Source organism: Oxyura jamaicensis, chromosome 3 (assembly GCF_011077185.1).
Source record: "Oxyura jamaicensis isolate SHBP4307 breed ruddy duck chromosome 3, BPBGC_Ojam_1.0, whole genome shotgun sequence".
NCBI lineage: Eukaryota > Metazoa > Chordata > Aves > Anseriformes > Anatidae > Oxyura > Oxyura jamaicensis.
This window is the reverse complement of record NC_048895.1, coordinates 23,856,214-23,883,907: the sequence shown is the minus strand read 5'-3', so window position 1 is coordinate 23,883,907 and position 27,694 is coordinate 23,856,214. Positions and strand designations below refer to the sequence as shown.

Genomic DNA, 27,694 nt, shown 5'->3' with positions numbered 1-27,694 from the left:
GCTTTGAATGGGCCTTGAGCTTTGTAGTCAAATAGTGGGTTCCAGTATGATAGCAAAGAGTACCAACAATACAAACAACTACACTAAAGTTGGAAAGCTTCTCCAAAGGTGGGAGGGGAAAAAGCCACCTTAAAATTAAGTGAAGCAATTCTCTGATGACTTCCTTCTCTTCTTTGATTTCATTTGTTGAAGTTGAACTTGTTGAAAGAAGTGGCAGCTTAGTCCTTATATGTCAGAGTAACACTAGGAATGTGTTTTGTGAAGACTTCAGGGCTTCTAAACTACAAAAAGCTTTGTTTCTCCTCTTTTTAGTATAAGAAGGACTGGTGCAGATAGTATCGCTGTGAGGAGGCAGCAAGGAGTCAGGAAGACTCACATGGTGTGGGTCCACTTGACTATCAGAAGAACAGGCTTCCCTTGGAAGAGCTGGGTCTTCACACCAAGACAAATCTGGGGAGGCAGCAAGAAACAGCAGAGTACTGTCATTTGACAGCTCCTGTCAGACTTGCTTTCCTAATCAAAAGCTGCTTAGTAAGAGAAACCTAGACTTTATGTGGGAATTCCCTGGCAATATTGGGTGGTACTTCAAAGGTGCTCCCCAATGACCTGCTCCATACTTGCTCTGCATTTTCAGTCAGACACTAGTGACCCAGAGTGAAATAATATAATTTAATATGAACTGAATGACAACTTAGTTTTTACTCAAAAAACAAAATCAGAATGGGTTATGGTATCATTGCTCATAGACTCATAGAATCATAGAATATCCCGAGTTGGAAGGGACCCATAAGGATCATTGAGTCCAACTCCTGGCACCCCACAGTTCTACCCCAAAATACAGACCATATGACTAAGAGCACAGTCCAAATGCTTATTAAACTCCCACAGGCCTGGTGCCATGACCACATCCCTGGGGAGCCTTTTCCAGTGCATGACCAACCTCTTGGTGAAGAACCTCTTCCTGATATCCAGACTGAACCTCCCCTGTTGCAGCTTGACACCATTCCCTCAGGTCTTGTCACTTGCCACTAAAGAGAATAGGTCAGCGCAAGCCCCTCCATTCCCCTCACAAGGAAGCTGTAGACTGCAATGAGGTCTCCCCTCAGCCTCCTCTTTTCCAGGCTGAACAGGCCAAGTGACCTCAGCTGCTTCTCATACGTCTTCCCCTCTAGGCCCTTCACCATCTTTGTAGCCCTCTTCTGGACACTCTCCAACAGTTTCACGTCTTTTTTCTACTGTGGTGCCCAGAACTGCACACAGTACTTGAGGTGAGGCTGCACCAGCCCATTGTTATCTTAGTGGTTACACATGCATCTGTCTGGGCCTGATGCAAATTAGAAGAAAATCACAAGACGTGGGATCTGAAGTGTTTATCCCAGTTGATACAATACGTTCTCTTTCATCCTCATATAGTTGAGATTTCCTTCTTTCTCATCTTTTCAGGCTATGCCTTTCTTTTTCTTATACTTTTCTTGTGCCTATTGGACACAAACTCTTTTCAACAATGTTTCCATGCTTTTTATTTATTTATTTATTTAATCTTTCTTTTTTTTTCTTTTTCACCTCACCATTATTAGGTCCTAGTCCTAATCCCTCTGCTTTTTTAAGTCTGTTTGACCAGCAAGTTTTTTATTCCCTGCAGTTTCCCCATCCTATTACCAGTTTCCTCCTTTCACCTTCTCTCTTGCCTTCCTATTCTAAGCTGACTTGGCCACAATCTTCTTTTAAGTGCTGGCTTTGCAGTCCTGACAATTAGAGACACATTTCTTTGATCACTGTGAGCAGTATAGACATAGTTTTAGATTTACAAATAAGGTCAGGGAGTGTGCTGACATTGTGTGCTGACATTCAACAGCTCCTTCCACCTGTGCTGGAATGCATGATTTATCATACTGCAACACTCAGCAACCTTGTTTTTATGGAATGGTGCTAAATAGGCTTCTGCTGAATAAGGAAGGAACCTGTATCACCACATAACCTGCTGCCCTCCAGTCAGGGTCCAGTTTGGCACTCACTTTAAGGCATTTAAAGCAGCCTGCTTAGACTTTGGGTTTATTTCTGGAGAATGGAAGGTGACTCATAACATTCCACCCTATCCCAAACTATGTACCTAATCCCCCAGGGAAAGGTGAGATGCCAGTACATTATTGGTATTAAGCGGGAAGTCGTTGAGGTGTGGAAAGTGAGGGCAGAGTCAGCCCTTCTCCACTTTTAGACTCAAAGATCAATACAGTCTCCTGAGCTGTGATGTAACAGCAAGGCCTTCAGCATTGCTCTCTTTGCCTTGACATAGGCCAGAGATACAAGCCTGATAAATATTGTACTGAGCTAATTCTTCTCTTACTTGCAGTGGAAGTAATTGAATTTATTCATGCTGGAATAAATCAGAAGAGAATCGGTACCACAGTATCCTGAAATCTCAATAGCAGAGTAATTTGAAGCACAGCATATGTAAAATCCTGATGATCTAACTAGGCTTTGGATCACGGTCAAAGTTAAGTTTCACATTGACTCATGTACCTTAGTTATCAAAATGTGGCTAGTTCTTGATTCACTGATGATTAATAATAATGATTCATAGAAAGACTGAAACTGGTGGTCAAAGGTGAGGTGAATCATCCTTGAAGTGAAGCTCCATTTTGCTACCAATCTACACCTTCCTAAATGGTGGGGCTTTCCTCTTTCCAGAAGAATACTGGTCCCCTGGAAAGCATCTGAGAATGGCTCCCAGGGGCTTCTATATTTATTGATCACCAATATTGTTCATACAAAAATGTCTTGCTCTTGTTTAAAGCCAGCATTTTCTGTCCTTGTTGCCAGTCCTTGTAAAAACTGTGGTTCTGTATACTTACTTGTACATTAACCTCGCACACAGTGAGACCTGTAACACCACACTATTGCCTCCCAGGGCTGGTCTTCCATCAGTGCACAAGAGGAGCTGCAGTGTTGAGCAGGTCTGTGAGGCACTCACAACCATGCTACCTGCCGTTCTTGTAAGAGAAGGGACATGGTCTTATAATCTTTCACCCTTGTTCTTTATTTTCACCTCTTTATTAAAGGTTTTGCAGGTCAAATTGTTACATGGGTCACACTGCCATTTGTGGTACTTTAGCTACGGGTGAGTTCCCTCTGCAAGAGCAATATCAGGTCTTTGCTAACATTAAAGACACTTAAAGGGGTCTTATAAAAAGGATAGAGAAGGACTCTTTACTTGGGTAGATAATGATGGGACATGGGAGAATGGTCTTAAACTAAAAGAGGATAGATTTAGACTAGACATTAGGAGGAAATTCTTCACTGTAAGGTTAGTGAGGCACTGGAATAGGTTGCCAAGAATGAAAGCCTCACCCCTGGATGTGTTCAAGGCCAGGCTGGATGTGGCCTTGGCCAACCTGATTTAGTGCATGGCACCTCTGCCTATGGCAATAGGGTTGGAGTTAGGTGATCTTTAAGGTCAATTCTGTCCCGAGCCAATCTATGATTCTATGACCAGTTGAACTCTCAGTCTGTTGAAGATCCAAATTCACTGAAGTCCCTGCAGGGTGTTCCACATCACTGTCCTGGGGAGCAGGTGCTGAGTGTACACCTTTTTGGATGTGGGACGGAACTCTTGCTGGACTTCTCAGTCATTTCATAGTTCAGCTCACTATTTGAGGGAAAGAATACCTTTGTTTAAAGCACAGACAGGTTAACGAGTGCTAGTCTGTCCATCTCTCCCTTCCCCTCCAAGCAACACTTACGTGTACTGAGTGCAAACAATCCCAAAGTAATATATCCAAATGATTCAAGATGTTGTTGGATAAAAGTGACTGAAATAGCACAGGGGATATGTGCTGATTGGCTGCTGTAAGCTAACTGGTGTATGGTCTCATAGTGTTCAAGGAAATTATAATAGTATTCCAGGAAATTGTAATGAATAAACTGTTGACCCCAATGCTCGGCCCTCATCTGGAGTACGCATGAATGAAGAAGTATGTAAAGGAAGATCTTTGCACAGTACTTTATTTCTTAACTTGCCTTTTCCCTGAAATACAATTTAAAACCTTATTTAGATTTTTTTCTCTTACAGAAATAATATTATCCAGGGAGTTTTTATGCAGTAATTTGAACAATACCACATATTCATATAGCAAGAAGAGGCATAAAAGATTACTTAATCAAATATTTAATAAGCCACTATGTTTTCTACCTGGCAATGCTGAAGAATAGTGGTGCTAAAAAAAAACTTACAGAAAGAAAAGCAATGCTGTAATTATAAGATAAACACAACAAATTTCAGGTCTAAAAGCCTTAAGAAATTTCTCAGTCAAGGTGACCTTTGTTAAATTAGATCTTCATCTCGAAAAGATAGCCTTAGGGAGTACATTTTTTCTTTGCCTTTGGAAACTTTTTTTTTTTTTTTTTTTTTTTTTTTTTTTTTTTCATAAATCTGTCCATTTACCATTAAACTCTGATGAGGCATGAAATTAAAAGTATTTTCTATATACATTTCTGGATGTTGTCGTTAGAATTTGGGAGAGAAGTCGTGGCAAGGGCATTTTACATCCAATTGCACCAGACTATGATGATCCTTAGATTTTTTTTTCTACCCCAGTCATTGTTTCCATTATTCTGATTTCTTAGAAAAGAGGAGATTTTCATTCTATCCCTGTCTTGGAACTGTTATTGCTAAATGACTAACTTAGGGGAGGCTAAGTATTAAACATGTCTGGTGGTACATTGGTTGTGATGATGGAGGTGAGACCAACGTGCAAGGAAGAAGTGGATTTTAAGAAGGAACTTCCATAGGAATTTAGAGTTCTACAGTAGAAGTGGTAAAATATTTGATGTACTGGAATATTTGAAAGTAAGATAGTGTGGAAAAAAAATATTTCAAAGTCTGGGAACCATCTAAGGAAAGAGACATAAGAAATTGCATTTCTTTTCATTTGAAATTTTTCTGCCAAAATCTTTCTGTAAATCACTTTTTTGCACAGTCATTCATCTTCTCTTTTGGACTGTCTACCTCTGAGCCAAGGTAGAACTTGGTTGTTCCAAAAGGCTCAACATGATTATAAATTAAAAAAATAAACCAGACCAATCCCTCACCCCAAATCCAGTCCCTTTGACTAAAGTGTTTTTTTTTTTTTTTTTTTTTTTTGGTCTTGTTTTCTGTGTGAATGTTCTTGTTTCTTCTCTGTTCCATAAACTAGAATAAAGTAGTTCAGTTTTTATCATCATTGCATGCTACCAACAGTTGGTGCAAAGGTAACGATACTTGTGACGCTGGCATCTCTGCACATTCTTGATGTTTCAAGCATTTTAAATAAAAGTGATAGATATGGCAACCGAAGAGCGGATCACCCAGAGCAATTAACACTGTTTGAACCCAATAACTCTCATAACTGTAATGTGCAAAAAATTTCCATTGCACTTTCTCAAGTACAATGGACACATCTGTTTTTCTTTGGAGATGGCTAAAGTATTGCTGATTGGATGTAAGATACTGCCTGGAAGGAATGAGGTTTACTTGACACGAATGATGAGTGTCTTGAGTTCACAGAACGAGCCTGCCTTGCTGAGTCTGTCATGGAGGCTGTACAAGTCAATTTTCAGCATCACTTTCTGACCACTGCAGGACCCTTCCCTACATGAAATTTCTTTAGTGTTATGACAGGGCCAGTTACAAGTGAAAAGGATTTCCCTTGCAGAAAGCATTCTTTACTTGGCTAGGTAGATACTAAGGAAGGGTAGAGATTGCAGCAGCCAGGGAATGTGGTGTAGGGATCTGCAACTAAAAGCTGAAGTCACAGATTTCTCAAAAAAAAAAAAAAAGTTTCCATTTGCTCAAAAAAAAAAAAAAAGCACAAAAACAGGAAGAATGAGATACTTACTACACTGCATGAGAAAATCCGTCTACATGCAAGACACCATGACAAAACCTCTGCCTATGCAGCAGATTTCAGCTTCAGGTGACGCAAATCCTGGGGCCCATTTGTGCAAGTTATCAGAGAAGTCTGGTGACAATGAGTTTGCTCCTCTGCTATCAGCCTTTCTTGGTAGCTGTTGGGTTCACCTCATGGCTTGAGTTCACATCTGCAGCCCGTATGAGGTGGTTAACAATCTCATAAGAATTTGCTCTTTGTATGTAAAGATGAATTGTATACCCTGAACTCTCTTAATCTCTGGATGTTATAAATGTTTGCATGTCCTTGGCGCTTGTGTTGCTTTTGCAAACAAGGCCCATTCAGTGCTCGCCTTGAGCAAGGGCACCACTCTGGGCTGTCTGCGTCCACATGCTCCTGTGGTGTTCCTGGAACAGAGCTCTCCTCAGGGGTTCAGGCAACATCCACCCAGCCAATACTGCCCCTGTTGGTGTCATTGCCCAATGCCCTGAATGACACCAACCTCTCACTGTATGGAAACGTTCTTTGGATAGGTATCTGCCTTCGGCTTTTTTTTTTTTTTTTTGTTTTGTTCCCCCCCCCCCCCCCCTTTTTTTTTTTTTTTTTTTGGGGGGGGGGGGGGTGGAGTGGAGGGGGTGGGTGGAGGGTGAGATTGTTCATGCTGCTTTGTTAGCAGTTTGCACTGTTGAATGCTAGGTTATACTGTGTGTTTCCTAGGGGAAAAGGCCAACACCTTACATTAAAAAGAGAACAGATGAAAGGGAGGAGAAAGGCAGGGCTACTGCCCCACGGGCAAATGAGGAAAATGGTGCTCAGCAAGCTTGTGCTTTGCTGAAACCCCCAGCTGCATAAATGGCTCTGCTGGCAGCAAGGGGCTCTCAGTTCCCTCCTCCACTTGTGACATCTCATGGTGGGCAGAGAAGGGACACATGGAACATGGAACACGTGTACAGGAGGACCATTGACTCTTGGCACTGCCAAGCATGCATGCAGCACATTTATATTGCTGATGCACTCAGTGGTCCTGCAAGCTGGATCTTCTGCATTGGGTGGTGATGTCTGAATGGGCAGCACACTGACGTACTGGTGCAGGCACTTGGGGTGAGTGAAGGCCAAACGACTGCAGTCCCTAAAACCATAAGACAGCTTGAATAGTCACTGGAGACGGGGAAAGAGGATACCTTAGCCTCCAGCATGTGTTTTCTTCAGGTTTTTCTGTCACTTTCCTCCCCCAACAGAAACGCTAGAAACCTAATTTCTCCCAGATGAAAGCTGAAGCCACCCACAATTTCAGCAAGTGGGTGGCTAATAAACCCATGCCATGTTGTGAGACTTGCCATAATTTTATTCCTGTTGGTAGCACTACAGTTGGTGCACCATTGGACCCAGATCCCCCAGCAGAGATGTGAGGAGCAGGTGACGGATACATGCTCCAAGGGCACAGAGGTGCCTGATCCATTGCTGTCACTTGGTCCTGCTTTACATTTTCTCAAGTGCCCACTGTCAATGTGACCAGCAGCTAATGTGGGAGCTTGTGAGGTTCAGGCGTGCTTTGTTGCAAATTAGTGTGGCTGCGAGGTGGGCAAACTCCTTGAGGGTGATTTGACACTTGGAAAGCAGAAACTGTGTCCTCTTGTGGGATGGATACTAGGGCAGTGGGGCACGTTTTTGTGTTTTACATTTCTTGAACGAGACTGGGAATTTTCCAATATGAAGAACTACTGACTGTGTAATCAATCTTCACTCTTCCTTCAATTTTGACCAGTTTCTATTTTTTCAGAAAAACCTTCCAGTTATTTCAGTGGACTTTAGATGTCCATACTTGCATGTCACCTTTTTCCCCTTCTTCCTCCCATTTAACTGTGCTTCATTGATGGGTTGAATCAACCTTCTATTCTAAGGTCAAATTTAATTGCAGATGTGAAGTAGCTTGAAAAACTGAGTCTAACAATCACTCTCATAAATCAGGCAATAAATATGCACTGGGCAGCTGAGCTGTTGCTGTTGCTGAATCGTGGATACACCTTCACCAGCACAAAGGTGTTTGGTTGTTCGTAGTGGCATGATGTGATTGGCAGGGATGGATGCTTACAGAGACATTTGACTGCTGAGCTGTTGAAGTCCTATGGAACCGAGCCCTCTAGTGGAAACTTTCAAAATGAACCGGTGCTGCTCCTTTACAAAGCAGAAACCCTGATAAAGGGATGAATGAAAGAAATGCCCAAGACTGGGGGAAAAGAACAACAAAAAAAACAACAACAAAAAAAAAACAACAAAAAAAAAAGAAAAATAAAAATAAAAAGAAAAAGAAAAAAGAAAAAGAAAGGTTAAATGTTCTTAAAATTTATTATTAAAAAAAAATTAATTTGATTGTTATAATAAATGAAAAACAGCACCAAAATGTTAATTCAATGACTTTTGCAAAACCCTTTAAAGCACTTTTATTTTACTTATTTTATTTTATTTTATTTTATTTTTTTAATTGAAATTATGAGATTGTGTTAAGTATTATTTGGAAAATAAAATATTAATTAAGTACTTCATGAATTTTCAGGTGAAAAAACACCACACAAACTGCTATGATTTCTTCCTCAAAGAGAACTTAAATATTTTATTGAAATGACTTTTTAATTTTTCAGTCATTTCTATTAAACAAATGCAAACAATTTACAACCAAGAAACAAAGTCAGGCTTTGTGCTTTAGCAAACATTACAGGCAGCACCTGCTTCTGGGCCAGCGACATCATGTGCTTTTCATTACCATCATTAGTCATTGTCAGCACATCTCGTTACAAGAGCAAAGCATAGAAGGCCAAGACTACTGCCTCTCTGTAACAAAATAGTGTATACTAAAGCCTTCTATGTGCTTTGCGTATGCATAAAAATGTATGAAATACTTAGACCGCATCTGAGATGTTAGTTATTTTTAGCTGTCCTGGAGAAGTTATTTAGAATGAAAATTTTCTTGTTGCTGTCACTGTGATAAGTCTTTGTCAGAAGTGCGTGTAGCACACTCAACAGTGAGCTCCTCTTCTGTTGACCTGGCAGTGTATCCTGTGCAGTTTCCTGCAGGATCGGTAATGTAATCCTATATTACAAGTAGTGCTTCCTTGTGTAAATATAAACCTGACAACTTTTGGGTGAATCTCCAGGTGATATTATACCATTACCATAACATAGCTCCTGCCACTAGCCCCTTGCACAGCTTGCTGGTGAAAGGAGTTATACTCCTGAAATCTGCATTCTTATGAGTTTGTGTTTGTTTCTCTTTCCAATCTCTCCTGTACCTAACTCCAGTGCTTCCTTTTTCAGGTCTGCCATCCCACAGCTGCTCTGTGCCTCCTGTGAAGGCAGAGGGGGGCTGGCAGTCACCATGTTCTCCCACTTGGTGGGCTGCAGTCAGGAAAAAGTGGAGCCTGTTATACCCAATGAACCACAAAAAGCCACCCTGTTTGTGACAAAATCTAAACCTGTGCTTCAGCGCATCTGGTTGTGTGGCCAAGGAAGGATCTCTTGGAGCTGTTCTTTTCTATGTCTTGTGACCGCATCACCAACAATTCCTCTCAAGGTAAGAGTTTCAAGCATTTTTGTTTTCAAATGTATCTGTTTTCAGACTCTTCTTTACATGTGACAAGAAAAGACAGGGCCCTAAAAGGAGACATTCATGCACTGGTCAGACAGACAGTGGTAACTTCATACTTTGTGTTCCTATGCGGAAGGACCATCTTGATAAGCTGTGCTACTCATGAATTGTGCTTGTCCATGTTGCTTCCTGTAGTGTCACTAGAGGAGATCTGTTCTTGGACCTATGTTGCAGCTTCTCTGCATAACTTACAAATATTTTTATGATCCAGATATGTCCTTGTATTCTGTCTTTGGAGGGTCTATACTTTGCCAGTTTGGTCTCATCCAGGGGACAGCATAGAGATGTTCTCATTTATATTCCCAAAACATAAGTTATAGACAGATAAGCATGTGTTGGGGGCATGAAGAGGGGGTGAAAAAAGGGATGGGAAATAAAGGCAGTGGTTTGGCACTGGCGTGAGGCTGTGATGAATTGGTATCACTATAGACTTCTATGTTCCCTGGAATTTTAACTCAATTTCAAAGAGGGGGGAGGAAAACATGATTTTAATTCAAACTGAAACTTGTTCTACCATTGTCAGACATTAGAGAATTCCACTGCAAGGCATTGTGTCTTAAATATTTGGGAATAGAGCTGTCTGAAGCTTTGATGACTGTAATTTGCCTTGATATTACATGCTATGTTATTACCTTGTAACATCTTAGTTGTGATTTAAATCACAGCTGAACTGAAGGCATTTGTTGTGTACATGGTTTACTTGACTAAAGTTTGAAACTACTGAAATGTATGGAATTAGATCATTCCAGGTATTCCTCACAGAATAAATATTTGAATTCACAAGTCTTGCTGTAGATCAATGTGTCTGGAAAACTACTTTTTTTTTTTTTTTTTTTTTTTTTTTTTTTTGAGAACTGTTCAAAATTTCCATCATGCTTTGACTTAACCCACCTGTAAAAGGCACGAGAGCTGTTCCAGTGAGTGGTGCTGGTGGAGTTCCCCACTCTCTTCATAGCGAGGATGGTATTTAAAAAATAAAAATAAAGGGATTTCTTCTCTCTTGCTCTGCAGAAAAAGAGTGCTTCATGACTGTGACTGTACAAGAGAACCATATTTCCAGAGACTGTGCTGAATTCAGCTGCTTGTGGAAATCCTGTAAAAGGATGCTCCACAACATGGAGAGCAAAGTGATGCAAGTTAGGCAGGATTGCAACTGGCTTCTTTCTGGTATTGTTCAGGGACATCTTTTCAGGCAGTTGAACATGGCTGCCTGAACAGGTGGAGCAGGTTGTTAGCTTTGTAGAGGCTACCATGCTGTGTGTGGAGAGTTTATTATTTTGTCTGTGTTTAGCTATGTGTGTTTATATTAATATGTAAATTTAGTAACACTTCCATTTTCACCAGAAAGATCTGGATCAGATACTGTAGAACTGAAGCTGTCAGTGGGTAGCTCTATTTCCATTAAAGTGAGCATGAATTTCAGAAACATGCTCTGCATTTGGGACTCAAGTTCAGGGCAAATAAAGCTCAATGCACTGTCTTGGATTGTTCCAGGTAAAGGAAAAATCAGTGAATTTTACAATGTATCACCTCCTTATTTTCAGACTTGCAAAATAAGACTTATGCAAATAATTTTTGCCAACTTCTGTAGTAATAGTAGTTGCCCCACTGAGCTATGCAATGCTAAATAATCAATATTAACATTAATTATTCTAATGACACATTTGCAGTAAAGAAGAGGGTATGCTGGCAAATAATGCCTGATCTCTTCTATTAATGCTTGGGTAGTGTACAAGAAGTGAAAGCAATTTATGTAATTATGTAGAGCTCCTATGCAATCAGACCTGACAGAACGTCGTTCTTGGGGGAGTGCTGTTACATGCCTCAAATACACTCTTAGGCAAGCAGTCATCTCCAGTAACCCCAAGCATCTGTAAATCACCCCAAAATGCATCACCTACAGAAATTTACTGCTGTTGAAAGTTTATTTTTTTAAAATTATAGGTTGTACCCTTGCAGTAGGCTAGGAGTGTAGTGCAACCTTGGAACTGGCAATCACAGAGCTGTGCCCTGCCTTCTAAAAGCATGTCAACAATGTAAACATCAAATGCTCCCGAGGTTATCATAAAGTGAACCTGATGTGGGGGTTTTGAAAAGCTGGTAAAACTTTGGCTTGAAGTATAAAAATCAGTTCAGTTTCACATTTTCTTTTAAAAAGTTTTGGCAAATATTCTTATTGAAGAGGAGCATTCATTTACAAGGTTAAGGATGAAAACCTGCAGCGTGTTTGTAAGTATATGTGACAATCCAGTGTTTGAAGGATTCACAGCACTTGAATTACTGGGCTATTGGAAGAAACAGATTAAAAAATGGTAGGCTCAGGACAGGGCAGCTCCAAAGAGTAACTGTGTAGGTATCTGAAAGAAATCCAAGGAACAGACTTGATCTGGGCTACTAAAACTTTAGCTGAGTAAAGCATGACTAATAGGATTTTAAACAAAACAATTTTAGAGCCTGTTGAAAATTTCTATTTCCCCTAACATGCAAATGTTTTATTTCTTTTCCACTAATTCTAAACCAAAGCTCACTGCCTTGCACTTGGGATTATTTGGTGGGAAATAGCATATGTAGTTCACTTTGGAAACCTTGCTTGGATTTAATCAGCAGTGAGTTGAACTATTTAATTCACTAAGCATTCAGCTGTTCTGCCATCCTGGTGTAGAACTGGACGGCTGCTTTTCATGTCTTCTGGGGTGAGAATGTTGGAAAGCAGAATACAGAACTAATTGGCAAATTAGCATAGATCAAATTGCACTTGTGGAAGCTGTGAGTAATTTAGATATGAAGGCTGGAAGTAGTTACGGGAGGGTGCAGCAGTGCAGAGTGCTGGGGCAGGTTACAGAATCACTGGGGTATGAGGGTGTTCTGGAACTTCGCAGTTAATCGCATGAGCTTCAGCTATTCTCCATCCCAGGGTACTATATGGCATTATTAAGACTAACAGTCTCCTTCCAATGTTTTTTTTTTTTTTTTTTTTTTTTTAAATTTATTTTTTAAATTATTATTATTGGGCATAACATGACTTTCACTGACTGTTTTATCACACTATTGATTAAAGGTGAACCTTTTTGTTGAGGAAGGCATTCATGAATTTCTGTATAGCTAGCAGGTGGCAATCAGAAGGTGATTGTGTAATTGAAGAATGAGAAAAGATGGTAATTTCTTCCTGGTGCCAGGTTTTATTTTAAGTCTTTGTATGAGAACATTTATCCTTTCAAGTTTGGAAGTCTATCCAAACAATGACATAGTAACTCTCTGCCTATTGCCTGTGGAAGCTGTTATTCTGCACTTACACTTTGACAGAGGTAAGTGGAGAGCGCTCCCAGCTCATTAAGGAAATGTTTCAGCAGTACACATAACTCTAAGGTTATGGGCATTTTGATGCTTAGGGTGTGAAAGTGCATATGTGCTGTTCTGGATTCTTTTCTTGTTTGGGGGGTAGTCTAAATGCAACAATGAATGTTAGAAATAGTGAATAGTATTTACAGAATAGAACTTGCAATTTTTACATATTTAGTTGTATACAAGTGATATGAGTAGACTTGTACTAAATTACAAGTTTTTGTTATAGAACCTTTTTCTTGCATAACATTTGCTTGAGATGACTTGAAGTCACCAACTAAGCTTTTTGGAAACAGCTTTAGTATGTCTTTCTTTTCAGCTTATGGAAACTCTTGTGCTACATCGGTTGCGTAAGATGGTAGGTTCTTGGTTAGTTTGAGCAGATTACACTGGTATATTATATGAAGTCCTAGTATGTCTCTATGGTGGTGGAGGTTTGAAGGACAGGGGTGAATACAATTTCCTCAAAGATTCAACATGGCAATTTTAAAACCGATTTCTCTCCTGATGGATTTTAATGAACCGTCTGCTATTTATCTACTTTGGTGTTGACTAATTAGCTTAGTTTCTTAACTAGAAGCATCTGAGAAAATGAAAATCTTTTTTGATGGAGGAAAGTGCTTTGAAAGCTATGCATCTAAGTATCTCTTTCTGTTCTAAGTATCTCTTTCTGTCTGTGGTTTTTGTCAGTAAATGGAGTCATGAGTTTTAGGTATGGTAAAAAAATTTTTTTGAAGACCTCACCAGACTTTTTTATTTTTTGCAAACTGCTCAGTTTACGTAGTCAAGTAGTAATAAGGATTATATTGGCTGAAGCAGATGACTGCTGGGGTGATGCTTCAACATCTTCACTGTTGTTAAAGGGCTTCACAGTGTTTGCCAGTGTGGGTTTATCAGGAACCTTTGAGAGAAGATTTTAGGGTGTCTCAGACTTCTGCCAGTTTATCTTGGAACCCTTCCTTGAGTAGAGGCTCTCAGTATTTCTGGTTTTACTCACCAGTGAAGTGGACAGAATTTCCCTTGAGAACATACGGAGACCTTGACTTCTGGCTAGTGCTTTGGTTATGGCGGCCCATCTCAAGCAGCTCTCATTTCTGGAGTCCTCTGAGGAACTGGGATGAGAGAGAAGAATAAAAGCCAATTGCTTTATTTATTAGATTAATTCACTTTTTCTCTAAACAAAAAATACTGGACATTCTTCAGAAAACTTTTGAAAGTCTGAATTGCTATTCCAAAGTAGAATCAACCTGTTTTCAAAATAATCCATCTTACAAGGAGTTCTAACTGGCTGTAAGCATAGAAGGGCTGGGATATGTTAGGTTGTATGTTTTGTGTGTGAATAAGTTGGGGATTCTGCTGTTTTCTGTTAAACTGCACTCCTTAAATGTTAAAATATGTAAAGAAGAAGGATGATTTACCACTTAAATAATCATATTGGTTTGTCAGGTACAATCCCTCTGGTCTTTTGTTATGTGGCAAGGCAACACAGATGTCCAGTTCACTACTGATGGAAAAAGATGTGAATAGGGTAGTAAATGCTAAAGGGTAGATAAATGCTAAAGATGTGAACTACCAACATGACATTATTCTGTATACTTCACCGCATGAGGCATTCAGACTCCAAGACACATATGACAAAGTTTCTTAATGGAGGGTGGGGGGGTGAGGGGACAGTAAATTGTTGACTGAAGTGCTAATGTGCTTCACAGAAGTACGATTTGATGAAGTATAGTTTAAGAAACTTAATTCTTCCTGTGTGGTGTTTTTTTTTTTTTTTCGTTTTATGGGACTATTGTGTACATTTGTGACTTGCAGCAAGTTAAAGATTCAACCTTTGTGACATTTGCACAGGAAGGCATACGTGGCTACCTGCCTTCTGGCCCTTCAGTTATGTAGGCTCATCCATGCCACAGCTGAGCAGAGAGAGTTATTCTGCGGTGTTTAATGTTCCCCATCTAACACAGCCTGTAACAACCTTGACAGAAAGATTATTTGGGTGTGTTTTAGTCAGATGATCCAGAGCAATCTTGATATTGTGCTATTATCAATTGAGATGCAATGCATGGGCTAGTCTGCTGTTGCACAGTAATCTTAATTCTTAATATCCTCATTACAGGTAAGGAATGACCAGTTTTGTCTTGAACAATTAGGAATAGAATGTGAACACTAGTTGTGGCATTCTATGAGAGTAAAGAATAAAAGGGGTTAAAAAAATTCATAATATGAATGTTATCGCTATGGAAAGATTATCTAGGGATTGGAGAAATTGCTTGCAGAGGATTCTTCTGTTCTGATTTGGACAAATTAAGGCTGCAGTAAGCATGCGTGTGCATAGATGTAGAATAATTCTACTGTCTTGAGAGGAGGAAGTTTAAAATCAAAGTGATGAACAGAAATGAAAAGAGTTATTCAAGAAATGAGAAGCCTGCTATGCTGATTTGTTCAGAGCAAATGTAATGTATTTTCAAGCTTTTCTCAGAACAATTTCTAATTTCCTCATGCTTTGATGTAAGTAACATATATAATAGCAAAGTGTGTCAAATATTTATTATCTATTTTATAATAGTTATCCCTCTTCCTATGGTCTGGGAATGTTGCTTATTTTAAATGGCTAATGCAAGCCTGCAATGCCATGTGGATGGCATCTCCAGATGTTTATGGTTCTGGTGTAGGTGTTGGTCTGTCCCTCTATCAATGTTATTGACCACATAGTATCAACGTGCTGAACTACTTCAGCTCTTTTCTTCATGATCTCCTTGTGCCTCTGAAGGAAACAGGAGCAACTTATATTTTCCGGAGGGAAAACTTTATTATTTGAGTTGCACAAAAGATAGGGTGTAACTCAGCTGGCAGTAGAGTAATAACTGGGACTTCAAGATACGACAAACATAAATATAAAATAACGCTCATAAATGGAAGTGCGGACTGTTAACACTTCCAAATGTGTAAAGACGAATGGCCACAGGAGGGCACCAGAGCCTGAGAAATAAAGATGTGGGACTGCGTTCAACTGCGACGATTGCTGTGTGGGCCATGCATTTTCAAATCTGGCCATAACAATAAGTGGTCAAAGGGGTAAACATGTCCCACAGTCATAGTGGATGGGATCAGATTCTGTTCTCTTCTGCTCCTACTTCCATGGGTCATTCTTTAATTATCTATACTGTGTCCATCCAGATTAGATTGCAAGGTCCTTGGGGTAGGGACCTGTCTAAACAATGTATTGCTATGCACACCTATGACACTGTGCAAATAATTAACTGCTGTAATTATGGTTCCAGTAAGGAACCTTCTATTGACATTGCTACTGGGTAGTTGCAATCATCTGAATGTGACTGTCAGCCAGACTAAGACCTTGAGTCTGAAATCGAAAGAGGCTAAGCCATTATTTACTAACATGTTACACTACCCTACAGAATGTGTAGGAAAATCAGAATATTACCAATTAATCTATCATCTTAAATGCTTCCTGGGTAAGAATAACCAAATAACTTGAGGTTCAATGCTTCCTCAGCATGAGCATATGGGAGAACTGTGTTCTAGCCCATGTACCATTAAATATTTAAAACATATATTCCAGACAGGAAGAAATGTAACAGAGGACTGTTAATCCTTGGCAAGTTTCTTGAGTGTTAATTGATTTCACCACCTCTCAAGGTGCTCAGCAATAAATGAAGTTTTTAGGGGGACTGACCTCCATCAGTGTATTATCATGGAGCTCAGTGTGTTGTAGTGAAGATTTTGGCTATTGGGAATAGTCCAGCCCATAAAACTTGGGCAATCCCCATCTCAGTTGTCACTAGAAGATCTGCCTGTGACATTCTCCATTCTTTTTTCCTAGGTCCCAAAGCTATATTCCTACAGAAATGACATTCCTTGAGTGCATGTCAGTCTTCCCAGAACCCTTGGCAGCTCTGCAGAAGCATGGGATCTTGTGCAATAGTGTTACTTTGGCAGTACAGAGGTCTCAAGCCCTTTCAGAAGGGCAATGAGGGACTGCTGGATACTAAAGGTGTCTATCATCAGAGGAAAACAGAAGTAACTTTATACCTAGAATGTGCAGAGATCAAACAGGATGAGTGTTGCAGAAAAACAATAAAGGCATGTGTGTGCTTGTGTGTGTGTGAATTCATCCTGTTTATGGGAACAGTAGGGTTTGCTGTAGAAAGTGCTGGTGCCAGCAGGAACTTGCCTGACTGTTTCAGGGCTGTGGTTATTCAAACACCAATGAGACTTCACACTTGGTCTGAGATGCTAAATTTAATCAGTCACCCTACAACTGCATGATGCTTCACTGACAATTTGGAGCTGAAGAGGTCACTCATTTATAATCACTCCATTCAGAAGGGTAAATGAGCCTGTTGTTACAAGTTCATCCCAAAAGTCATGTGGATGTGCTGCAGCTTTTCAGCTCTCCCAGGAAGCAGCTTGCTAGTACTCCTACTCTAAAATTGAGGGCTGACTGGCTTTCTCTTAAGGGACACAGTAAATCATAGCTATTCATGGAACTGGCTTGTGTGCAGTCCTCAAACTATGCTGACCCTTTTTGGTGTCCCTTTCTGCATAAAGACCAGAGGTCAGGTTCTACAGCTCTCCTAAACACTTCTACAGTGTTGTTGAACTCAACAAGATCAAATGCTTAGAGCAGAATTTAGTCCTAAATAGGCAAAAGATTTAAATAGATGATTTGAGAGGTAAGGACAAGAGAGGGATTTCTGAAAAGTAACAAAAGGTTGTGAAATTGCTCAGGGATTAAGTTGTTTGAATCATTGTTCCAGCTCTATTAAAAAAAGGTATAAATTCATTTCAATTCTTAGTGGATTTCAAGCTGCCAATTTCTGAGCTTTCACAGCCTTTGATGTGATTCCAGCTTTCTATGATGTAAGTGGATTATTTTTTCCTTAATCCTGAAGAGGCCATTTTCTCTCCCAGCCCCCTCCAGAAAAACATTGCAGCAATCAGGCTAACTAAACACTGATTTTGGCTCATTGTGGATGTTAACCCACTCTGCAGCGGTCTGTTTTTTTTTTTTTTTTTTTTTTTTTTTTGTATACACCTTTCAAGCACTGAGTGTAAGATGAAGATACCAGAGGTAAATGGCTATTTTAAATAACAATGATTTTAAAACACAATGAACTGTGCATTCCACTTCCAAGCTGCATACATAAAGAACAGTTAATCCATCCTTTAAATACAGCCAAGTTTGGGGTGGAATATGGCAGCTTTTTAGCATGCAGTGCAGCAAAACATAATAGTTTAGACTGTAGCATGGGAGATAGTTTATCCAATTGAAAGCAAAAGGAAAATGTGGACAGGAAGATTGCGTTATGTACCTGGACTTAATCCAAGACACCTGAACTGACATCTCTCCTCTAGCTGAAACGGTCCCTAAACCCCCTTAATCAAAGCAAATAATCACAAGTCTCTACTTTTTGTAGTGTCAGGCCCTCCTGTAGTACCAGTGTCCTTCCTGCTCATGCGGATAAGCTGGATCACTGCAGATTCTGAAGACAGTTGTCTATTGAATTATCAGTTCTACAGCCTGTATGTTTGTTTGCATGTTAACAGCTCCTACAGGAATGATACACCACACAGAAACTGCTGAAATCACAGCTCATGTGAATGTGGCTCAAGATATTGATGTGTATTTGGGACCAAAAAGTATACAGCTCTTAACAGAGATGCAAGGACAAGCTCTATTTTCTCCTCTGTGGTCAGGTTGTACCTCCTTATGTGGCATCTGTTGCCTTTTAAATTATACTTGCAGGTAACATTGCAAAAACTCTGGTAGAGCATCCAGGAGCAGGAAGGTGTGGAAAATTTCTTGATACTAGGGAGAGATGACAGATCTGTGTTGAGGCCATGGGGGCAATAACATCCCTTTTCCACAATTGACGTGCGCTGTAATACGTTATACTATGATCTGGAATTCTACTATTATCCAGTGTAAAGTGTGGTGAATCTGGATGAGCACCCCTCTGGATTTTCCCGAGGTGTGAGTTTTCTCACAGGTCTGCTCAGGATCACCAGGTGCTACCCTCAAAGCTTTTATTTTGTCTTCTGTGCTGTAAGTGGTATCTTTAGGCTTTCTCTATGGCAAATGTTGCTTTTATGAGTAAAGAAAGGGTTTGTAAATTTAGATGTTTAGCTCCTGTAAATGTCTTATTGGATACTGTTGGTCAGCAATCTTCATGTTTTACTTGAGACTCCCTAGTGAGTTGTCTTTGTTTTACACTTAGAATTCAGGATGCAGGCTGTGACAATATTACTGCAATAAAAGTAATGCCTAACATCAGTGTGGTTGGGAATTTGTTGTATGTAAGAACTTAACGAAAGGACATGAATATTGGACAGATTAAATTAATTTTCATTAGTAGAAACCTAAAATATTACAACCAATTGAAATCTGAAGCTTTGTGTTGAGTCTACCAGTTACCTTCAGGATGTTTTTCCTTGGGAAAGTAGTTGCTTAATCTGACACCCAGTATGCACTAGATGGCACTATTTAATAGTGCAAGTACCTGTCGTTTGTCCTGGAACTGAGGTTGCTACCCTGCAGGGAAAGTTAGAGCGCAAGTAGCTATGTTTGAAATATAGGTAAGCTAATTACACAGCATCTGATTATTGCTACGGGCCAATTTATATGTAATAAATGAAAAAATACTCAAACGGGTAGGGATTTTGGTCTGGAATCTAAAAAAAAACTTCAGAGCTGAAGCTTAAATCATACGAATTGAACCCGTATCAGCTAATGTTTTTGAAAGGTTGGAAGACTTCAAACCCTTGTGGACCTCCTCAGTTCCTGGTCTGAGCAGTGCTGGAAGCAGTCCAGGGATGTGAGACCAAGGAAAAGGTATCCCTTGAACTCTCTTTTATCGGTGGTTTGCCAGATGAGCAACCTAGATGTAAGATTAAAATGATCTGAGTGGCTGTTTGAGCCCACTGTCGACTGCAACCTATGGTGTGAGAGCCCTTTTCCACCTCCAGAGCAGAACAGCATCCCTGAGGACTGGTGTTGGCGGCTGGGGGATGCACAGCCTAGCCCTGCAGAGCCAGCATGGTGTGCTCATCCCAACGGCAGCCTGAATCATGTCTGAGGCTTACACAGCTGCCAGTATTAAAATTGGTCCTTCAGTAGGTAAAGATTTGGAAAGGAGTGGCTAAGGGGGGTAGAGATTCATGAGAAGTCTATCCTATTCAAAAATCCTTCTTCTATGACATGGGACTCCTTACAGATCACAGCTATGCCAGAGCTAAACCAATGCAGGTCCTTAAACCCTGTAGACATCCATGTATACATACCCTGAGCCTCAGACACGTTCACTGTCATCGCTATATACCCTGCCTGACTTTAACTTTATCAATCTAACCTGTAAAATGAGGATTTCTGTTTTTTCTTATTTGATTAGCTTATGTTCAAGCTTCTTAATTCCCCCCCCCCCCTCCCCCCCTTTTTTTCTTTGGCTGGGGCCTCACCACAGCTAATACCATGAATAATGCTATGTCTTCATAATGTATTATGGTCCCAAAATAACAACAGGCTATTTAGGAAGCCGTTCCCCAGGATAATACCATTGTGTTTTTCACAGTCAAGTAGATGTTCATTTGAATAATATTCATGCAGAATAGCAGATACTGGAGTGTCTAAGTTTAGGTGTTAAGTCCTATATCCCTAAAATTAGAATGACTTTGCAATAGCGTAATGAACAATTCACACACTTACTGCTAATGGGGCTGTGAGGGGATGAGGGTGGGGCCCAGCTATTTCATTCACCCTGTGACACAGAAAAGGATTTGGTGGCTCTGGATTAACAGGTCACATTCATTTGCATGTGATTCTAAGATTTGAAACTGGCAGTCCATCAGCGTTGGACAAAAGCTCTGGGCTACCAAAGCATTCCTGAGAGCTGGTTTGCAAGAGTTTCTTGAGAGGCTAAAATCCATCTTCTTTCTCTCAAAAACTTTTTTTTTTTTCTTTTACTAGGTGGCACAAATGGTTAAGAGATTGAGTTGGAAAAGTCTGTGCAGTTTTGCAGTGTATGTTGTAAATGTGTACAGGGTGATTTTGAATGTGTTTCAGAATGATCTGGGATCCAAAGTTTATTTCTGAAGGAAGACCCATACTGATAGGTTCAATGGGGGCAACCCTTAGCTGTCTGAGCAAATCTTCTACCAATGCTTTGATACAAGTAGCTGTAGTCATGTCTTTGGTGTTCGTCACCATCATTCTTGACCTTCTCCCAGGCTGTCAGAAACAGGGGAAGAAAATCTTTCATCAGAACAACACTAGAGTAAATATGATAATGCATGCTTTTTTTGGAGCTGGAGAGGGGAAAATATTTGGGGAAAAATTTAATTATCTCAGCTTTTATATTCTCATTCACACTTAAAATGTTTTATAACATGCCAATAATCAGTTTTTGGGAATTCTCCCCCATTCCTCACATTGGGGGAGGGTGGGGAGTAAGATTTGTCAGGAAAAAAAAAAAAATTCCCTTTTCTATAAGTACTTTTGCTAAGAGAAAACTTCAGAAAGGAGAACAACCTGTTGAAAAGATAGTGAAGTTTGATTTTTTCCACTTTCATTGAGGAAGTTGTGTGTGTCAGGCAGCCAAATTGGTAAAACTTTAGGTTTAAAAAAAAAGTTCCACATGGAAAAATCCTATGTATTCCAGTCATGGAGGAAAAAAGTGAAGAAAGTCCCTAGCTGGGTAGCAGGACCTGTATAGACTGGACAGTATTAAAAGAAATAACAGTAGGCACAACAGGTAGGAGCCATGTCAACCCTTGCCTAAGGTTTGGCTGAGAGCAGAGGCACAGTGCTGTGGGTGGGAGTCTGAGCTGGAGCTCAGGGCTGACAAGCTTATAAAGGGGGGTGGATGGATGCATCTGCAGGTACAACTCTCTTGCACAGATTAATGTCCTCTATCTGCCTGTTTAATTGTGTGTATTGGAAATTATGGAGAGCTGAGGATGATCCTGTGCTGGGTGAGGACAAGCATGTTCCATGGATCTGACCTGCCTGGTCACCAGCATTGCTCTTTCCCTAGGAGCAGGAAGGATTGGCCACAATGTAGGAACTTAAAAGATTCAAATCATTGTTTATAGTCCATTTCTGGCTTAGCAATACAGGTTGGCTTCATACATATAAGTTTAGAAACAGCTAGCATGAAAGCTGTCTTATATTCCTTTCTCTAGGGATTTAATTTACTACTAAAGATTTCCACCATTCCACCAACACAGTATTTTCCAGTATAACTTTTTTTTTTTTTTTTTGCATGACATATATGTATGTAAATACACATTTGATTTTCTAGCTTTATAAATTAATTTTGTCAAGAAATAATGAGCTCCTGGATTTCTCTCCCTACCTCCACTGCTGAACACTGAGGATGACAGAAGTGATGTGATTTCAAGTCAAAAGTGAATGTGGGACCTGCCGATTTGTGAGGTTTGTGCTATGGAGGGGGCAGGCAATGGCAGAAAGCCACCACAACCGTTAAAATGCAAGTGGAATACCAAAGGTAGGAAGGGCCTAGCTTTGAAAGCAAGTAACCCAAACATTTTCTTTCCAAACATCTGCAAATTGTTAGTCCATTTTATTTTGAATTAAAATATCTTTTTTTAGAAAACTGACAGCTTATTTTAATTTTCAGCTGTTACACTTTTCAGACGTTTGAACTGGACATCCGTCTGTCACCTTTGATGTTAGAGGAACGTACCCCTCTTCATTAGGTATACTTGAGAATTTTACCACAATGTACCAGTTTTCTTCCTCTGTTGAGGTACCGTTTTACCCGTTTTTATCCCTTTTTATCAAGTCCTTGAGTTTGTCTGTGAACCCCTTTCCTGGTCCTACAGGAAACACAATTCACTGGATACCTAGTCCAGTCAAATGAAGCAGTGTCATGGTTTAAAGTGATGTTGATAAATACTGAAATAAACTTGGGATGTCTCTCATTGTGTGGAATCATAAAATATTAATAAATGCTAGACTTAAGGAACTCCATCACTGCCATTTTGGTTTTATTACAGTGGTTACTGTTTTTTTAGTGAAATTATTTTTTTTTAGAAATCTGAAACTAAACTCATGTAAGTACTTCACCTCTAATCTCAAAAAGCTTTTCAGAAGAAAAAAAATCATGTGAGGTAAGAGTTAAGCATTTCCATAGGTGGTCACGTTCAGTGCCAGATGATCAGTCCAAATATAAACTTCAAATAATCTAAAACTGCTGAATTTTCCTTGCTCTCAGGATTAAAAAAAAAAAAAAAAAGGATTTAAGATTCTCTTGTCCCAACTTACAAAATTCTTCCTTGGCATCTGAAAACCTTCCAGCTGTTGCTTGAAAGCAGTAACAAGATCAGAGCTTTGGGTGAATGAGTTCTTTTAGCAGCTCCCAGAATTCACTCATCTTTAATAAAAGCCTGTCCATCCTACAGCTGAGCCCAATATAGGCTATAATACTGACAGACAGGGTGTTTCTCTTTTTGTGATATCTTCTTAGTATCACAAAAGTCTTTATGGTCAAAATTGGTTTTCAGTTTCCCATGGCCAGCAGATAGTAGATGCACCAGAGATCAGTAGAGAGTTGACCTCTGATGTCAGATTTAGACTATCATAGCAAACATCCATTACATGTTTTTGGATTCCGGTCTCTGTTCTGTGCTTCCTTAGATGCTTGAACTTGTAAGCAGTGTGAGCACCACAGGTACATCGGTTTCATCAGCAATGGTATGATGAGCATCTTGCTGGGTTTAGGGGAATATTTGTTTAAGGTAAGAGGGCAAGATGTAATGTAAGAGATCTCCCTCTATCAGCTTTTAACAAAATGTGCACTGACAGATTCCTGAGCTCTTGTGCAGGGCAATGGGTATCCCATTGCTTTCCCAGAGCTTACCTTGCCCTCCCTTGTTGTGAGAAGTCTTCAGCTGTAGAACTAATGAGCTGTTTCCATCTAATATGAATGTAACAAATACAGGGTAAGTCAAATGGAAATCGATACACACAATTCAATGACAGAATCATGTAAACATAGATTTTAAAGGTGTGTCCCTGTTTAAATTCCTAGTATTCTATTCCTTGCATGGTGTTTTGGAGATCCTAGAAAATAAGGAATTCTAACAAAAATTGCTGTTCATGGGAAGTGTTTAATGACTGGCTATAAAAACAAATGCATCAGAAGTCCTTATTCAGTCTGAAAAGATTAGTTCTGGATAGTCTGGGTAACTGTAGTGATCCCTTTCATACAGATGTTGGACTGAATATTTTTCAAGATCAGTTTTTGCCATGTTACACCTGTTAGTCCTGTGTGCCCCAGAACAACCTGCCCCCCCCCCCCCCCCCCCTTCTAAATCAGGATATTTAATTTGGGTATTTAAGCAACTTTTCTTTCTTGTAGCTTTTTAGCTTCAAACACATGCACACCCAAATGACCTTTCTGGAAGCTCAGACAGGGTTTGATTTATATGTAGTTATGGGTGAAGTGTGTTATGGATACGAATCAGGTAATGCAGTTCTATAAACTGTGATGTTATACTGAGAAACTGTATCTTTGCAGTAAGTAGTGGATGAAAAGCACCTCATCAAATCAGAGGGAATCCTAGAAGTTTCACAGGGAGTTTGAGTGACTTCTCCACATCCTAAGTGGCTGGCTCGTCCTTCCTTTCAGCCTCTCATTAGCTATTTCAGCAGTAATGGTCTTTCTGGCCTCTGATACACTGACAAGATCGTATAACTTGAGAGCTTACGGAAACCTACAGTAGTTTTTGCAATTTGTTCTTCCAGCTTAACTAATGGCTTGTAAAGTTGGAAATCTATACCCTGAGTGTGATGGATTTTGTTTGGAAATTGATCCCAGTGGATAATAAGTTTGAAAGTGTTCCTAGCAATCAGACATGTCCAGGGAAACTTATTCAAAGCAAAATTCATCTCAAGGTACGAGGCCAGCACAGAGAGGGAAGAGGCCTTACAAGATAAAAAGACTCATATATATTTAATGTGCACAGTCATGCTGAATGATTTTGAAAACAGCCTCCTTCTTTCTTTTTAATTCATACATCAGCCTTTGAGCTGTCTTTGCACACCCTCTTTCCCATGACATTTGGTCAAGAAAGTGGATACTGGGCTGTCTTATACTGGGAATCCAAGAGGAAAAGGTCAGTCCACAGAAGGACATATCAATCAGTTGTCAGACCACGAGACCAGAACATTTGAAGTTGAAGTCTGAAATAGATCATCATAAATACCTCACAGCTTTTCTGTAACAAGTGTGTGGATGACATGGGAGGGAGTTGAACTAGCTGTTCCTTCAGGTTTGAGAAATTGTCATCTTTCAAAAATGTTTTGGTAAACCGTCTTACAGTTCCAGCAGAAAAAGCACACACACAGCAGTGTGCGCAGAGCTATTGTCTCCTCACTTACTCTCAGGTTAGGAATTTCACATCAAAAAGGGAGAGGTTGTATGAGGAAAGATGGAGAGTAAAGAAAGGTATTTAGAAGAGCTGTTCTTAGTCTCCTCTGTGCTGCTCATTTTTTAAATAACTGCTACACTGGTAAAAGGCTTACAGTCTTTTACCACACAAACCAAACCATGCCTGGAAATGTATGTCTGAAGCACTGGTTGCAGCCAGCAGTCCTCAAAAGGTATTGACACAACAAAGTTAGTGCACAGTGTGTAGGGCTTTAATACAAGTTGGGTAACTCAAATCGAAGATGCAAACTGTGACGTGAATAATTAATTCTGGGAAGGTTTACATCTGTATCTGAAATGTTCCAGCTGTCCTCTTCATGCATACAAGAGGCTGAAAAAATGTTTGATCCAGACATAATCTGGTAAAATTTAAGGCAACGTATAATCTTCCTTGCTGGCAGCCATCTCCTTGCAGAAAACAAAGAAAACTGCAGATGTGATCTCTAGGAGTGTTGTGGACATTTATGATTTTAATATGGATGCTGTGTGTACAGCTCTTTTTGAAAGAAAATAATTAGAGAGATGTTAAGCTGAAGTCAGAGGGATACTTGAAATCCGTTTAGGTACTGTAACATAGACTGCCCTAATAAGGACGGCTGGCCCTAAATTTATTTATATATATTTATTTATATTTAGGGTGGAGGCCTGCTGCCTGGAATCAGGCCTTGAATGACTTCATCCAGGGTGCCATTTCCTGGGTTCATTAGGGATCATTTTAGTAATGTAACACCCAATGTTAATTTGGGTTTAGGCAGAAATACAAAGCTGAGGCTAGCTGAGATTCTAGTCTCATTTTGTCAGTATCCATTAATGGTCTAAGGAGAAGGGTTTTAGTTAATCCAGAGATGGACTCAAGATGCTGCCAGTCATCAATTTGTACACATTTAAAAGCTCCAGTGCTCTGATGTGGGGTGTGTGGAGGGCTACTTGGACCACAGTAAATATTTTAAAATGATGAATAAACAAAGAATAGATATTCTGATTTCATTCCATTTCTATCATCAGCTGCCAGTTCTTTAGTCTCCACCCAAAAAGTTAAGGCTAAAGCCAAACTGCTGAACCATTGTAAGCTTCCTCCTGACACTGTCAGCTATGACAGTTGTTAGACTGAGCCACTTGGCATTGCTGAGCCATGCCTCCATCTTCAGTTATCTGAAAGCTTTCACGGAGTAGTGTTCATCCAGGCAACACCTCGAATGTGCTCTTGAAGTGAACAACAGATCCATTTGCCTCTTGTAGCTGACAAGCATTGTTCCTCATGGGAACATTGGTGATGAGAGGGAAAGCAACTTGAGGACTATGTTGTGCTTAGCTGTATTGAGGGGATGTGTGCTTCTGGCAGTAATCTGCAGTGTTTGGAATGGCCACATGACCAACCATGGTCATCCTCTTCTCTCTTTGCAAAGAACTCTGCCATCCCTTCATAACATTTTTTTTTATTTAATAGTGTTGCAGTTGCCTTAGCTGCTACTGAAGGAATAGGTAGTGTTAATTGCTAATAAGCCATTCAGGTGACCTCCTAGAAGGGAGCCACACCTGAAGAGATGACAAAAAAGAAAGGGGGGGTGGGGAGGGGGACGGGGGTGGAGGGAGAGAGGAATAAACAAAAAGGATGGAGTGGGGAATGCAAAAAAGTTTTCATGAGTGTTGTGAGTTAATGTCTGAGATGATTTGTGGGTGGACAGAAGCCCATGCTCTGAACCAGCCAGCTGTAATCAGAGCACTGTGGCTACCTTAGGGAAGTGTTGAAACTGAGGTAGTCTAAACCTGTCTGTCAACAGGGCTTGGGCTTGGGCTCACTGCTGGGCTACTCATGACTGTATGATTTTATGTTTGGAGATGGTCATGTCGGGCAGACTTGGTGTACAAGCAGAGCCACTTGGCTTCAGCCCACAAAATGCAATGCAGGCATGCCCTTGTGCTGGTAAGAAATGCTGAGGATCTTCCTCTTGCTGGCAGTGCTGAATTTACTGCCCCAAATCAATCACTAATACAGATGGACCCCCACATTTACATTTGTAGGGGTCCAGCGCATGTACAAAGATCATCTGTGTGTGATAGGTAGGAAGAAGAGTTATGGTGTGACATGAATGTCCCAGGTCCTCCACTGGGAGAACATTGATGGCAGTGTTGAAGACTTTTTCCTCTTACCCTAGCATACATTTAGGATTATTTTTATTTATTTTTTTTTCCCTAAAATGTTTTAACATTTGGTTCTTTCATTAGTTTGCAGCTCCACACTGAACCCAATTTATTTTTGTTTGGAGCAACTTACATCTGGTGGATATTTGTTGTTTGTTCACTTTGTTCCCCCCTAGAGCCCATTCTGCCCATTGCTCAGGTCTACATTTCTT

At 40.1% G+C, this 27,694-nt stretch overlaps 1 long non-coding RNA gene across 1 annotated transcript; it reads left to right on the top strand.

Annotated features, from left to right (window-relative positions):
• The first annotated feature begins 9,197 nt into the window (after positions 1 to 9,197).
• On the top strand, positions 9,198 to 17,233 carry LOC118164699. The gene is made up of 2 exons (XR_004749616.1): positions 9,198 to 9,453; positions 16,712 to 17,233. It is a non-coding gene; the product is annotated as an uncharacterized LOC118164699 (long non-coding RNA).
• The last annotated feature ends 10,461 nt before the right edge of the window (positions 17,234 to 27,694 follow it).